The following is a 13,809-nucleotide window of genomic DNA, read 5'->3' as shown; positions in this document are numbered from 1 at the left end:
CTTTGGTGGCCAGCAGGGCCTCCCACCGGCTGTGGGTTGCATGCTTGTTGCTCCCCGATCAGCGCATGAGCTACGCCTTTGGGCTTCCGGCGATGCACCAAGTAGGATGTGAGCCCCCAGAGAAGATTTTCCTTCTCATGCAGGAAGGACTGTGGGGGAACAGGTGCTATGGTTTGGAGACAGCCTCAATAAGAAAACACCACGGATTGCGAGCTCTGGTATGCTGAAGTCCCTTTCATAATGTTCTTCACCCACTGCATTGCAAAACATAAGAGGAAAGGAAACGGCGTCTCTGAATGAATCGTTAAAGTATTCCTGTCATTTAGCAGCTTCTTGTCTGCAAAAACAAACCTTTACACCCATGAAAAGAATTCTGCCTATTTTTAGTGCATAGCAACTCCTTAATGACCCACCCCTAATCATTCCATCCGCCTGAACAGGCCGATTTACTGCTGGCAAGTTGAAGCCATCCGGCGCTTGCATTTGGCTGCCATCTTGCCTGAGATGGGCTTGCGGGGGCTGGGACGGGGTGGGTGAAGGAGAGCCGATTCTGGGAACTGACTGGATTCCTGTGAAAACAGGGCAAGGCTTCAGTGAGAAGGTTTTGTCTGAGCTGGCTCTCCCCGTGGATGTCGGCAACGGGCGGCATTCATCGTGGTCGCTCATGGTCCTGGGATCATATAGTTGCCATTTCCATGGATCACGCAAAGACCCACTTCATAGCAATGTGGGGCTGACTTAATAACCTATGGCAAAAACGGTCATAAAATCAGGCATGACTCACTTTGAAAGCCACCTTGCTTAGCCATGGAAATTCTGGTCCCAGAATTATCTGGTCATAATTTGAGGACTGCCCGTATACAGCAGTGAGAAAATCCCTCTGAGCCTCCACTGACTAACTTGAGCCAAGTACCGAAGGGCCATCAGTTGATGCTTCCCATGGGATTTGGAGTCCTCCGAGAGGGGGACTCCAAATGGGGGGGGTCTGTGTTCCCCCCTCCCCCAAAGCCTCTCAAAGCCGTGTCCGAAATGGAGGGTTTCCAGGCATTTCTTCCAGCGGGCTGGCTTGGCAGCTTGTCCGGCCTTAAAAAGCTACGCAGAGTCATGCTCAGCTATCCTGGGGCAGGCACCTCGGGACCTCGCTTTGATTGTCAGGCACCTTTCCAGGTGTGGCTGAAGCTAACCCTGGTGGGGCTTCATGCAGGGAGGAGGGAGATCAGGGCGAGGCCCTTCCTCAGAAAGCCAGTCTGCCTGCTCCTTAAGGGGCAGAGTGGTTCTTTGGGGGAAACCACGTTTGTTGCCCCCACACCCTCCGCAGTGGAAGGGCTGCACACTCCCCTGAGGAAGGAAACAGAAACAAAAGCCAGGGAAATGGTTTAAAGGGGGCCTTTTGACTGTGAGGAGCTGTCCTTTCCTCTGGCGTGTGTGTGTGTGTGTGTGTGTATGTGTGTGTGTGACTTTTAGCCCAAAATCCCTATTTAATTTATATCATTAGCATAACTTCTCTTAGGTCAGTTGGGATGATGATACTGTTTCAGCTCCCCAACTTAGCTTCAGTTTCTTGCTGTCAGGAAAGCTTTGTGGCTATTTTAATAGAAATGCGCAGCGCGGAGCATTTTTCTCCGCCGCTTTACTTAGAATCCTCTACTAACCTAAGAACGAATTGCCTCTAACTCATCCGGGGATCATTTCCAAGTACGCCAATCTCGGTTTCACATTTTGAAATCTTTACTCTCTCCAGAAATTGTAACTTCATCTGAATAACTTACATTTATAATGCAGAACAAACGATCAAAACAAAACCAGAAAGTTCTGAAACAGTTAATAAAAGGGCCAGGGTGCCACTCTATAATGTCTGCATGCTGGAGCTATTGCAAAGGAATTGGCAACTCTGTCTATTAACGAGTAATGAATAAAACATCTTGCAGTTCGCCTGTTGGACCTGACTTTTGGTGCGCTATCTATACATAGATGATAAATAACATTATGTATTGAATTCTTACGCTATATGATAATGCCATGTGCAGCATCAGAGTAAAGTCATGTGCATAAAGAATAGCAATGATGTCATTGCTTGTAGTGCCTGCACCCATCTCCATTGCTTATTCAGCCTGAGGAATTTCATTGTAACTGGAACAGTTGAATTTATACAGTAGTTTCATCTGTTTCTTTACTGAATCTGCATTTGCTACTGTTTGATGCATCTTGAATCCTCAATTTCACTGCATTTGTTTATTTTGGAACACAGAAATCCTTTTGTTTCCCTCTTAATGGTGCCAGCTTGTAACAATTGCCAATTCTTGGTATTGTCCACTTTATTTTCAGTTTATTTTATGTGCAGTCAATCTTATCCTAATGAACTGAAGATGAGAATGAGAAGTGAGATGTTTTCAAAGAAAAAAGCCCAAGAAAGTTCAGTTGCCTCTTGAAAACTGACATTTGGTCAATTGAATAGTTTCTTTCTCCAAGTTTCTAAATATTATCCAATAATTCATTGTTTCCCCTTCTGCTGGTTTTAGGATGCTTTCTGTACAAGCTGTGATAAGCATTTCGGCTTTGCTTCCACATTTTTCTTGAATTTCCAATAAGGAAAAGTCAATCAACCTCCGTTCATAGGTACAATGCATAATACATTACAATCGGAGGGGGGAGTTTATATATATATATAAAAATTTCCCAATTCAAGATGTGTACATTTTACTATATTTTTTCCATTTTGTTTTGACAATTCATATCCAAGTTTTGTTTTATTCAGAATATGAATGAGGGCTATGACTGACATGGTGAAAAGCAATGGAAACCATGAATCCCACGGAAGAATTCCTTTCCTGATCTTTGAGTTTCCACCTTCTTCGCCAGATAGCGAGTGTCTGCCATTTTCCCTTGTCAGGCTGCGACAGGTCAGGATGGGTGGTACTCTTCCTTATCTATTTAGGTCTGAGTCTGTGCAAAAGGCTTATTAGCCTATCTCCGCCCGCTCTGGTGAGTCCTCCCCAGTTTATGCTCAGTCCTTAACAGAATAGGACGTGTGTGATTGCCTCTCCTGCCTTTGGAATTTTCCTTCCAAAGGCAGCCTTTCTAGAATTTTTTTGTTTTTCTTTTCCTTCTTGCTACAAAAAGCCTCCTTTTTGCCTTCCCAGTTTAAATTTGGCATTCCACAGCACAGCTGACGGGCGGGAGCACCAAACAGCTGAGGACCGCTCTGGGGATTCAGAGCAGCCGGCAGGGGCTGCAGGAGCCGTTTACCAACCCTTCGGGGTGAAGATCTGATCAAAAATCGGCTGGGCAGCCAGAAAACCTAGGTTGGGGCTTCCGCCATTACTGGGTGCCGCGGGGCTGTTTTTCGACACTGCAGTGAAGAGGAGGCAATTTTCTTGCCTGAAGGCATTGTTAGAGGAGCATGGGCAGCGACCATGCTCTCTTCAGAGCTACGGGGATGGTACAACCCCACTACGAAGCAGCAGCTGCAAGGATCCTACAGCTGCCTTTTTCTGGAGTTTTTGTGGCCCTTTTCTCTGTCTAACAGCATCGAAAGCCAGGAAGGGTTCAATCCTCTCTCTGAGGAAGAAGAAGGCAGCCATGTTGAAGAACAGACTTCTTCTTCCCATCACTTCTGCACCAGTTGCCTTTGGAGCTGCAGATGACATCGAAGGGGAGGCGCTATAAATTTCAATTTTCACAGTGGGTTCCCTATCCTGGAGTAGACCAGGACCCTTGGCCTCTCAGCAGAGTCTGGTCTATCTATATTGCCCTTACAAGCCCAGGAGGGCTTGAGTCCCAATAGGAAGAGAAATCTTTCTATTGATGTGCTTTTGGGCAGAAGAAAGTGGTGATGGTGTGGGGATAGAGAAGATTTCCCCTGAAGATGGTTTCGTAAATCCCTTCGAGCGCTCTCCTCCTAACACAGGACTCCCAGTCCACATTTGGCCTTGCTGCTCCAGGTGGCTGAAGCCCCAAGGGAAATCAGAGCTTCAGAAGCAGCCATGCCTCAAAAGGTGGCTCCTGCTGCTTCTACCAAAGAGAAGCAGCCTGTGAAAAAGGCCTCAAGGGCGGAGGAGAAGGATGCTTCCAGGCACCGTCAGTCCATCGAGAAGCAAATAGCCAAGGTGCATCAGGCCTCTTCTCGCTCTACGTCTGCACGTCCCCCATCCCCAGCCTCACTCATCCGTGAAGTGGATTTGGAGGAGCCTGGGCCTTCTTCCAAACCCGGGTTCCGAACTTGGCCCCTCATGTTTCCAGAAGAGGCACTTCTCCCATTCCTTTGGAAAGCTACAGTCAAGCTGAGGATCTTCACAGAGAAGCAGCACCTTGGCGGGAGCGTGGGTGTAGTAAACAGGGGGTGGAACCTCCTTTCCTTCTACTGGCCCTGCAGCCAGACCTACTGATCCTTCTGATCCGAATGTCCCTATTAATTTTCAGGCAATCGGGAAGGATGTCTCAGAAGGCTTGCAGAGAGTACCCATCATTCATCTGCAACTTCTGTTTCATCAGAAAGGAGATCCAGGGTTCGTGAAGCTCTCTTGTCAGAACGAGGCTCCTTTGTCCAGGATCCAGTTTCTGGGTTGGCTGAAGACCTCACTTCTGCTGCCTCAGTGGCCCCATCGTTGGTGGGTGAACCTGATCGGCCTCAATCCAATAGGTCATTGGATGAAAGCCCTTCACAGGAGATTCCGGTGTTTACGGGTTGTTTTAATCACTCTTTGTTTAGTCCCTTGTTGTTCAGGGCTAGAAACACCGCAAAGTTAAAAAACACAGATGAGGAAACAGCATCCACACTCCTTCCGGAGGAGTCAGGTGTTCTGTTTGATGAGTCTGCATTCAAGAAGGAAGTGGTCCCATCACCAAAGCTGTTCCTGAAGGTAACCAAGAAACAGCTTGAAGCTCCTTCCACAGGGCCCAATCCCTTGGCCTTTGATCGCAGGTTCTTCAATGTGGGGCCAGCACTTACCAAGACCCTTCAGATCCCCACAGTTTATCCGGTTGCTGCTTTGACCTCGGAGGAAGTCCTCAAGGCAGAAGAAAAGCGAGTGGAACAGTCGCTACAGCGATCCCATTTGGCCGCTGCCTGGGCTGTTAAGGCTTCTACAGCGGCTTCTGCCTTTACCAAAACCTCGCTCAAGTAACTGAAGCAGCTGCGGGATGCAATTCCCTCATCGGATGTCCATATCCACCAGGACATCAGCAAGATCATGGAGGATACTGGATTTTATGGCTGGTACCACCTTGCCTAGCACCAGATTTGCCACAAAGGCCTTTGCCTCCTTGGTGGCAACCAGGTGTAGGTGCTGGCTACGCAACTGGCAAGCTGGTAGCAGACGTAAGGGCAGTTGGCGTCTGCCCTGGTCCTAGGGGATAAGATCTTTGGTCAGGTCCTTGAGCCCCTTCTGATGGAGACAAGAGGACAAGGGGAAAATTCTTCTTTCATTTCTGCAGAGTGGAACATCGATCTGCTCCTTATTTCAAATGCCTGCAGTTCAGAGGAAAGTCAACTTCCAGTTTTCCACCGGCCTTCAAAACCTGCTTATCAACGATCAGAACCTCGTCCTGACCGCTCAGACAAGATCAGGCAGCCGTTTTTTTCTAGATGGCCCTTTCAAAGAGGAAGAAATTGCCAGTTCCATTGCCAGCGCTAGTGCACAGTCTGTCGCCATTGGTGTTTGTTTAGCGTGGTTTGCTGACCAGTGGGAGGGTATTACTTCAGACACAGGGGGTCTGTCCACTGTTAGATCAGGACTTTCACTAGAATCTATTCCACTCCTCTGAGGTTTTTTCTCTGCTGCCCTGTATCTACAGATGCTGTGAGGCAGAGTCCGAGGGAGTCGGCCATCCAGCATTTGCTGGACCTCAAAGCCATTTGGGAGATTCCCCTCGACAACAGGGGTTGGGATGCTTGTCCAGAATTTTCATTTTTCCCAAAGTCTCAGGGGGGGTGGAGGACAATTCTTGATCTGAAACGACTCAATGCTTTTGTTGTGTACAGGCGTTTTCAAATGCACACTTTTGTTTTCATCTTGATAAACGTTCGGCAGGGGGACTTCCTCACATCAGTAGACTTGACGGAAGCTTATTGACATGTCCCTATTTGTTCCTCCCACAGGAGGCTTTTTTAGGTTTTGTTATCAGGGCGTCTTTTTCTAATACAGGGCTCTCCCCTTTGGGTTGTCTTCTGCCCCTCGGGGTGTTACCAAGATTCTGGCCCTCTTAATAGCACACCTCTGTACCTTCCCGGTGTGTTTACTGTGTTATTTAGGTAACATTTAATCATGTCTTCTTGTCAGAGGGCTCAGCAGGATCTGCAAGTCACAATTTCAGTTCTGCAGGACCTGGAGTTTTCCATTAATAGAAGAAAGAGCCATTTCTCTCCTACTACTCGCCTCCTTCATTTGGGAGCAATAACTGTCACTAGGGCATGTCACGTGTTTCTCTTCCAGAAGAGACTGGTCGGCCTTCAGGGGCTGATTAGGGGCACTCAGGGCAGGAGTTTTGTCCCTTTAGACCTTCTCTGCTTTTTGGGAAAAGGATATCCTGGATTGGTATGGTTCCCTGGGCCAGGCGACCTGCCAGATCCTTACAGTAGTTTTTGCTTCCTTTCCAGAGAGCGAGGTCCAGCCGTTCCCCCAGGAAAGTAACGTCGTCTAATCAAGTTTTTGCTTTCCTTCCACTGGTGGCTGTCCAGGTCCAAAAGGGCAGTGTTTTAAGCTGGAATCCTGCCTGGTCCTTTCTACCGAGGCTTCCTTGTCTGGGGGGGGGGAATTTAGGTTCCCTCTGGGCTCAAGGATTGTGGTCACACCAGGAACAGGCTCATGGCATCAGTTGGTTAGCGCTTAGAGCCGTTAGTTTGGGCCCTCAGAAAGTTTCTCTCCCAGGTGGTGGCATCTAATCTGGTTATGACTGACAACATGGCCTCAAAAGCCCATATTAATCGACAAGGAGGTACCAGGTCCTTTTCTCTTATGACAGAGGCAGAGTCTCAGGTCAGATGGGCAGAACAGCATCTTCAGTCAATTAGACCCGAGTATATTTCTGGTTCTGATAATATACGGGAAAGTTTGCTCAGTAGGACGACCATTGACCATACCATATGGCAACTGCATCCTTCCTTGTTTCAGCAAATCTGCCTGAGATTTGGATTGCCAGTAGTAGATTCATTTGCCTCATCCCTTAATGCGCATCTGCCCAGGTATTATAGTAGGTATTTCTCCCAAGGAGCTGGAGGCACTAACGCCTTACATTGCAGCTGGCCACCTGGATTGCTCTACGCCTTTCAACCTTTGCCACTGATCCCAGTGGTGATTCGAAAGCTCTTGTTGGAGAGGGCTGACATCATATTGATGGCTCCTTTTTTTGGCCTCACCGGCATTGGTTTGCTGATTTGTTGGGCCTTTCAGTGATTCCTCCTTGGTGGATTCCTCAGGAGGATGTCTCTCTTCTCCAGGGGTCCCTGTCTCATCCGGAGCCCCAGTGGCTACAACTGGCAGTTTGGCGATTGAGGGGGGCATCTTCAAAATTGCCCAACTTTAAACCAACTTGGTTATCCAAACCATTCAGGCTTCCAGGCGCCCTTCTACAATTCGCAATTATGAGGCTATTTGGCAGTCCTTCTCAACTTGGTGTGTTAAGTCCAACATCTCTCCTCTACTAGCTTCGGAGGCTGCAGTCTTGGAATTCTGACAGGCTGGCCTGGACCAAGGGTCTTTCCCCCAACACCCTCCTCAGGCAGGTGTCAGTCATCTTGTCAGTCTTGTCTTGTGGGAAGTTGGAATCTTTGGCTCAGCACCCTACAGTCCGTCCATTCCTCAACGGAGCGACCAACCTTTGCCCTCGTATGGTACATAGGTAACCCACTTGGGATCTGACCACGGTTCTACAGTCCCTCACAAAACCTCAGTTTGAGGCACTTCAACAATCCAGTCTTCATCTCCTTACTCTGAAAGTAACTTTCCTACTGGCAGCCACTTCAGCAAGGAAAGTTTAGGAGTTGGTGGCTCTCTCGATTCGCCCTGGCCCCTGAATCTTCCATCCTCATCGGGTGGTTTTAAGGTTGGTCCCGGCCTTCATTCTAAAGGTCAACATCTCTTTCCACAGGGCTCAGGAGCTGGTGCTTCTGGATTTCCATCCTCATCCGGTCCATGAGTTGGGGAGAAAAACTTTGGCACGCTTGGGATGTGCGCAGAGCTTTACAAAATTTACATTAATCGTACTGCTGTTTTCCACAGGACGGAGTCTCTGTTGGTTCATTCCAACCTTCCTCATTGGGGGGGGGTAGTGTTTCTCCATCTACTGTGAGTAGAGGGCTCAAGGCATGCATAGCTCGAGCCTATTTCAGCAGGTTCCTGTCAGTCCCCAGGGGCATTATGGCCCATTCCACTCGTAGAGCGGCTACGACAGCGGCAGGGGCTACACAGGCATTGGTGGAAGACATCTGCAGAATTGCTGCCTGGACTTCATCTTTGCCTTTCATCTGTCACTATCGCCTGGACTCCTTCGCTTCAGCAGATGTGGCATTTGGTAGACGAGACCTCCAACGAGTTGTTTCGGTATGTGCCAGCCAGGACCAGTCTTAACCCTCCCGAGGACAACCCTGCTTTGGTATGTCCCACCCTGGCCTGTCGTAGCCTTAGAAGGGAAAACGGGCGTTGTTTACCTGAGTGCCACTTTTCCTTGTAGGCAAGACAGGTCAGCCCCACCCTAGGGGTAGGTTCCTTTCATGGGACCCGGGGGGGGGGGTGGGTGTTTCCTGTTAATTTCTTGTTTTTCTTTCTCCTTTTTTAGAGGCAGTCCAGTCTATCGCACTGACTTTGCAGAAACTGGGGAGGAGTCACCCAGAGTGGGCGGAGCTACACCAATAAGCCTTTTGCACAGACTTAATCCTAAACAGATAAGGAAGAGTACCACCCATCCTGACCTGTCTTGCCTACAAAAAAAAGTGGCGTTCAGGTAACAACGCCCAATCTGATTGGCAACATTGCTGGCAGAGGCGTGTTTTGCACACCTTGTCTCGGGTGGCCCTTAGATGATGTCAGAATAATGAGAAATAAAATATGGCTCCAGCACCAGAATGGCTAAGGAGGTCTCGGTCAGAGGTAGATGCAGGCAGCCTCACAGTAAAAAACAGGGGCCTGTGTGTCCTGCTGGGTTGGTGAAGAAAACCTGCCATTATTATTGTTATTATTATTATTAATCCCACGGTCAGCCAGATGTTCAGTGTGGGTTTGGCATTTTTGTCACCCTATCGAGTCCTTACCAAGGACCTGGGAGAGGCAATCTGGATGTTTGATGGTGTTACAGATGTTGCTGCAGGATGGAAGCTGTTCCAAGCAAAGCTGCCGTGACTGATGGCAAATGTGTCAATGTCTATGGTGTTCAAGTAATGCCCCAATTGTTTTGGGACTGTACCCAAGGCACCTATTACTTGCTTGCCTTTGCCATAGTCCTTCTATTTCTGTTTGTAGGTCCTTGTATTTTGTTACCTTCTTCAGTTCTCTCTCTTCCACTGTCTCAAGGCACTGCCACATCCGCTATCCAGACTTTTTGGTCTTTCTTATCAGCAGCTTTGAAGACCGAGGTGTTATGTGCCTGTCTGTCTGGATTCTGAAGTCCCAGAGCAATTTAACTTTTTCATTTTCATTTTCTTTTCCATTTTCTATTTTATGGTCCCACCAGTTCTTGCTCAGAGGCAAACAATATTTCTTGCAGATCTTCCAACGCACCATTGTTGCTAATTTGTCATGCCGCTGCTTGTAGTCAGTTTGTGCAATCTCCTTGCAGCAGCTTCCCAGGTGGGTCCACTGTTTCTTCAGCTTCTTTGCATAGGTGGCACTTACTGTCTGTTCCTGTCTTCTCCATTCTGGCTTTGCATACATTTGTCCTTAAGGCTTGGTCTTGCGCAGCCAGAATTAATCCCTCGGTCTATTGTTATTGTTATCATCATCATCATTATTTAATACTATCTTCCATTTTTCCTATTTCATCCCTCCAATGCTGGTTCTGCCACTTGTCAGTGTCTGGCTAAAGGTGGAAAAGTAGGAACATCATGGCAATGAATATGTGAAGGCATCTCCAAGTTTCCCAACTCTTCTCTGGAGCTGAATTCAAATGGAATTTGAAACAGGCCTGCGCCAACAATTTTATATTCACATATATCTGTTTTCCACCCATGGGACGCGGGTACTAATTTCTAGAGATTATATTCTGCAAAAGAAACAGAGAAAAACAGACAAAGTTATAAATAGCACTATGCCTTATGAAAGGGGGTTATAACTGCTGAGAAGATTGTTTTTTAAAAATGGCAAATCGTGGGCATGAGCTCTCAAAACAATAATTGCATCACAAGCTGCATTTGAACCTCCAAAGAGATACGGATGAATGTCAGGACCTATTTTAATGTTGTAATCGTCTTAATATTTTTGCATGTCAGTTCATTCTTGTCCTAAATCTTATTTCCCGTGTGTTGCAAAAGAAGGGATTAAAACTGCAAGTTTAAAAATCAACCTGAATTACATTGTAACTTGTACACTGCAGTTTAAAATACATGGCAGCTTAATCTGACATTCAAGGGGGAGAAATGCAGCCCCTTTAATTGCTTTCTTTCACACTCTCAGCCTGATTTGTCTTAGTGCTGCCTCCCCTTGCGGGGTTTATGGGGCTTTTTTCCCTGAGGAAAACGGCTACTTCCCACATCGATGGATGGACTCCAGGCTGGCTGATCGGTTCCAAGTGGGGAGAAGTTTTTGAGTCTGGACCCATCTCCCCTAAGGTGCCCCCCCCCCATGTGTGTTAGACCAACACCCAGTGTTGTCACTGGGTACAACTTGGTTGGGGAAGGGAGACACAACCTAGGAAGGTCACACAAGGCCTTTCCCGTGAGGAGACGCTGGTAACCTTTTGTCCACCACCGGGACGAAGGGTTTGAGGGCACCGGTCCCGCAGATGGCACAGAATCAGGAAGAGTGGGTAAGGCTTGAGAAGAAGGAGAAGGAGAGAGAGACCTGGACTGGCTTGGACCGGGGACCGAAATAAACCACGTAACGTTTGCCTAGGATGAGCTAGCAACACATGTGACCTGGTTGCTAAAGTGGTGAAAGCCACAAACCCCCTAGGATCCATCATCCCACTGCAACTGTAGCCAGGTCAGGGGTGGCACAGCGGATAGAGTGGAGCGGGTTCACACAAGAGCAAGGGGCTGGGGAGCTGGGAGCCGAGCCCCATGAGGCCTGGTCACTGCAGGGGAACCCGTGCCCCCTCCCTCCCTTGGTCCATCCTTGCAGAGACGTTTCCTTTCCTAGACGGGGGGGGGACAGTGACCGCAGGCAGGTCGCTCTGGGGTGAACTCGGCCTCTCTCACCCTCCATCTTGGCAGCCGTGTCAACCCCGTATTGTGGGGATAGACGTCTTCCTCTGACCAGGTGGCTGACCTCATTCTCTTCGGTCCTTTATTCGACACGCATAGCGACACATCGCTGTTGGTTTCCGGCTGCTAGTCCTGTGGGGCCAGGGAAGATGAGGGCAGCTGTCCAAGTGCAGCCCTCCCACACCCGGAGTTCACTGGCTTGGCCGGCTTCAGGCCCATCCTCCCACAACGGGTGCAAGGCTGAGCGGCTGTGAGGCTGGTGGGACCTGCTGAGGGACAAAGTGGCGGATGGGGATGGAGACAGGATGGGCCTTCCTGGGGAAAGAGACCCCTCAAATGACACCAGACAAAGCCTGTTTTCAAGGAACTGCCTCCGCCTCCTGGTCATAAGAAGGCAACATTTCCCATCTGCCCACTGACTAAACGGTTCCATTGGTGGTTTGGAGGTTGAGGACTGATCATTGCAACAACAAAGAAGCAAAACCTCCAATCCGTGTTTGTAATGGATCATTGCTGTCATTCGGAGTAGGCTCTTCATTTGGGGTGGGAGGGCCGCAGCACAGCATCAACTAAGGGTGGGAGGGGGCTTGATCTGCAGGGATGGCAGAGAAGCCGGTCCTGAGCCAGGCCATTCCCTGCCCTGTGTTGCCTGGCTGGATGGCCCCAGTTAGCCAAGTCTCTGGCTCTTGGCCGAGGGCATCCAGGCGGCCGTTGCTGCCCTGGGACGTTGATCCATGTCACTGTGGGGCAGGCAGTGGACTCACAACGGGGGCAGCTTAGCAGTAGCCTGATCCAAGTAACCCAACACACTGGACAAAGTTCACTCTGCTCATTCAGCCTCAAGTCCCTCTGTAGACTCTCTGCCCCCCCCCCCAGTTCATAGGAAGAAAAAAGAGAATTTAGCAACAGTAACACAACAGTTTGCAGCCGCTCATTGCCACCAAACTGTTGTGTTACTGTTGCTAAATTCTCTTTTTTCTTCCTATGAACTGGGGGCGGGGGTGGGGGGTGGCAGAAACCTTTATTGCTTTGTCTCCAACTGAGCTCAGAACGTATGCTTATAATTAAAGTGAAATGTTTTGGTCCTTGCTTTATAAGATTATTTCCCACAGAACGAACTGCAAACCCTAATAAAAGGCAGATGGGAACAGACCCTGTTTTGGAAAAAAATGGAAGGTGTTCAAGATTTCATAAAAAGTAAAATAAATGACTGTCACTTAAGCAAATCCTCTCACCAGGCAGGGGTGAATAGAAGTTAACAATTCTAGTGAGACCTCAGTAATTTAGTAGAGCTTTTCCAGAGTTTGCTCTCAGGACTTTTAACCAATGGGAGTCCTGCCTGCTGGGAATTTAAATGAAAACATCGGTCTCAGAAGTAGCTACAAGCCGAAAGTCTCTTCGAGGAGGAGATGATGATGATGATGGCAGTGATGATGATGCTCTCCATTCTCTGGGCCGAGTCCCCATCTCTTCCAATCTTGCAGTGCTTCTTGGGGGGAGTTCTGTGCCTGGCTGGTGTCTGCTTTGATGGCCTCCGGCCCTTTTGGTCTTTCCTTTCACTGCTAACTTCCCAGTGAAGAGTCCCCCCACGTGACCGGCCCAAAATGAGCGAGTTTCGTGATTCTACAAATCTTTGAACCTTCCTCTTAATCAGTCATCGATACATGGTGGGCCGTGGATTGTGCAAGCGCTCAGTAGGTGGAGGCACTTCTTCTCTGAAGTGAAAGCAAAGTGGATGCTCAGTTTCTTCAACAAGCTGCGCCTTTTGCCAGGACTGGCTGGAAGGAGCAGCTGCTCGGCTCCAGAAAAAGAGGCAGCTCCTTGAAGGAGTGGTGGTGGTGGGGGGCTGCCTTTGTGCCCCCTCCCCCCCCCCTCCATGGAGCAATCTCCTGCTTTTGAATGTGCACGCAGCCTTCATAACAAAACTAGATATGAAGCGGCTTCATTTCCTGGTGCCAAATGGTTTTATCGAGATTATTCAGCCATTGACTGGACAACGGGGGATGTGAGAGTGCCAGATGACAACAGAGGCCATCAAGTTGAAAAGATACAGCAGACACAGTTTGAGTTAAATGCCTAAATATGACATATAGCTGCACTCTTGAGTTTATTTGGTCAAAAATGGATACCAAGGAGTTGTGTGCTGTTAATCCTTCCGACTTTGTTACTGGATCCTACGAACTTCTCACATGTGGAGCAAATTGCCTCTCCAAATGTCCCTTTTCCTCCTCATTTAGGCCGCTGAATAAAATGTGCAAAGGCATTAGTAGATGTGAGCAGAGTACATTTTGTTTGTAATTATAGCATTTATGTTTTCTAGAACATTGAAAAAAGCACTTGTTTATTTTCATCTCTATTCACTAATCTCTTTATTCTGGTACAGTTTATAAGGAGGAAATGTAGGTAGGTAGTCAAAGAATTAAAATATAAAATTCCCCTGGTCATACTCTCAGCACCCC

General features: G+C 48.3%; 1 protein-coding gene across 1 annotated transcript in view; it reads left to right on the top strand.

Moving 5' to 3' along the window:
• Positions 1–13,809, top strand: part of SEMA3E (semaphorin 3E) — a 106,946-nt gene that overhangs the window by 20,904 nt on the left and 72,233 nt on the right. The gene's annotated exons all lie outside the window — the stretch shown is intronic.

Source organism: Pseudonaja textilis, chromosome 5 (assembly GCF_049901715.1).
Source record: "Pseudonaja textilis isolate UNSWEBS1 chromosome 5, rPseTex1.2, whole genome shotgun sequence".
NCBI lineage: Eukaryota > Metazoa > Chordata > Lepidosauria > Squamata > Elapidae > Pseudonaja > Pseudonaja textilis.
Note: the sequence above shows the minus strand (reverse complement) of the source record. Positions and strands in the feature narration are given on the sequence as shown.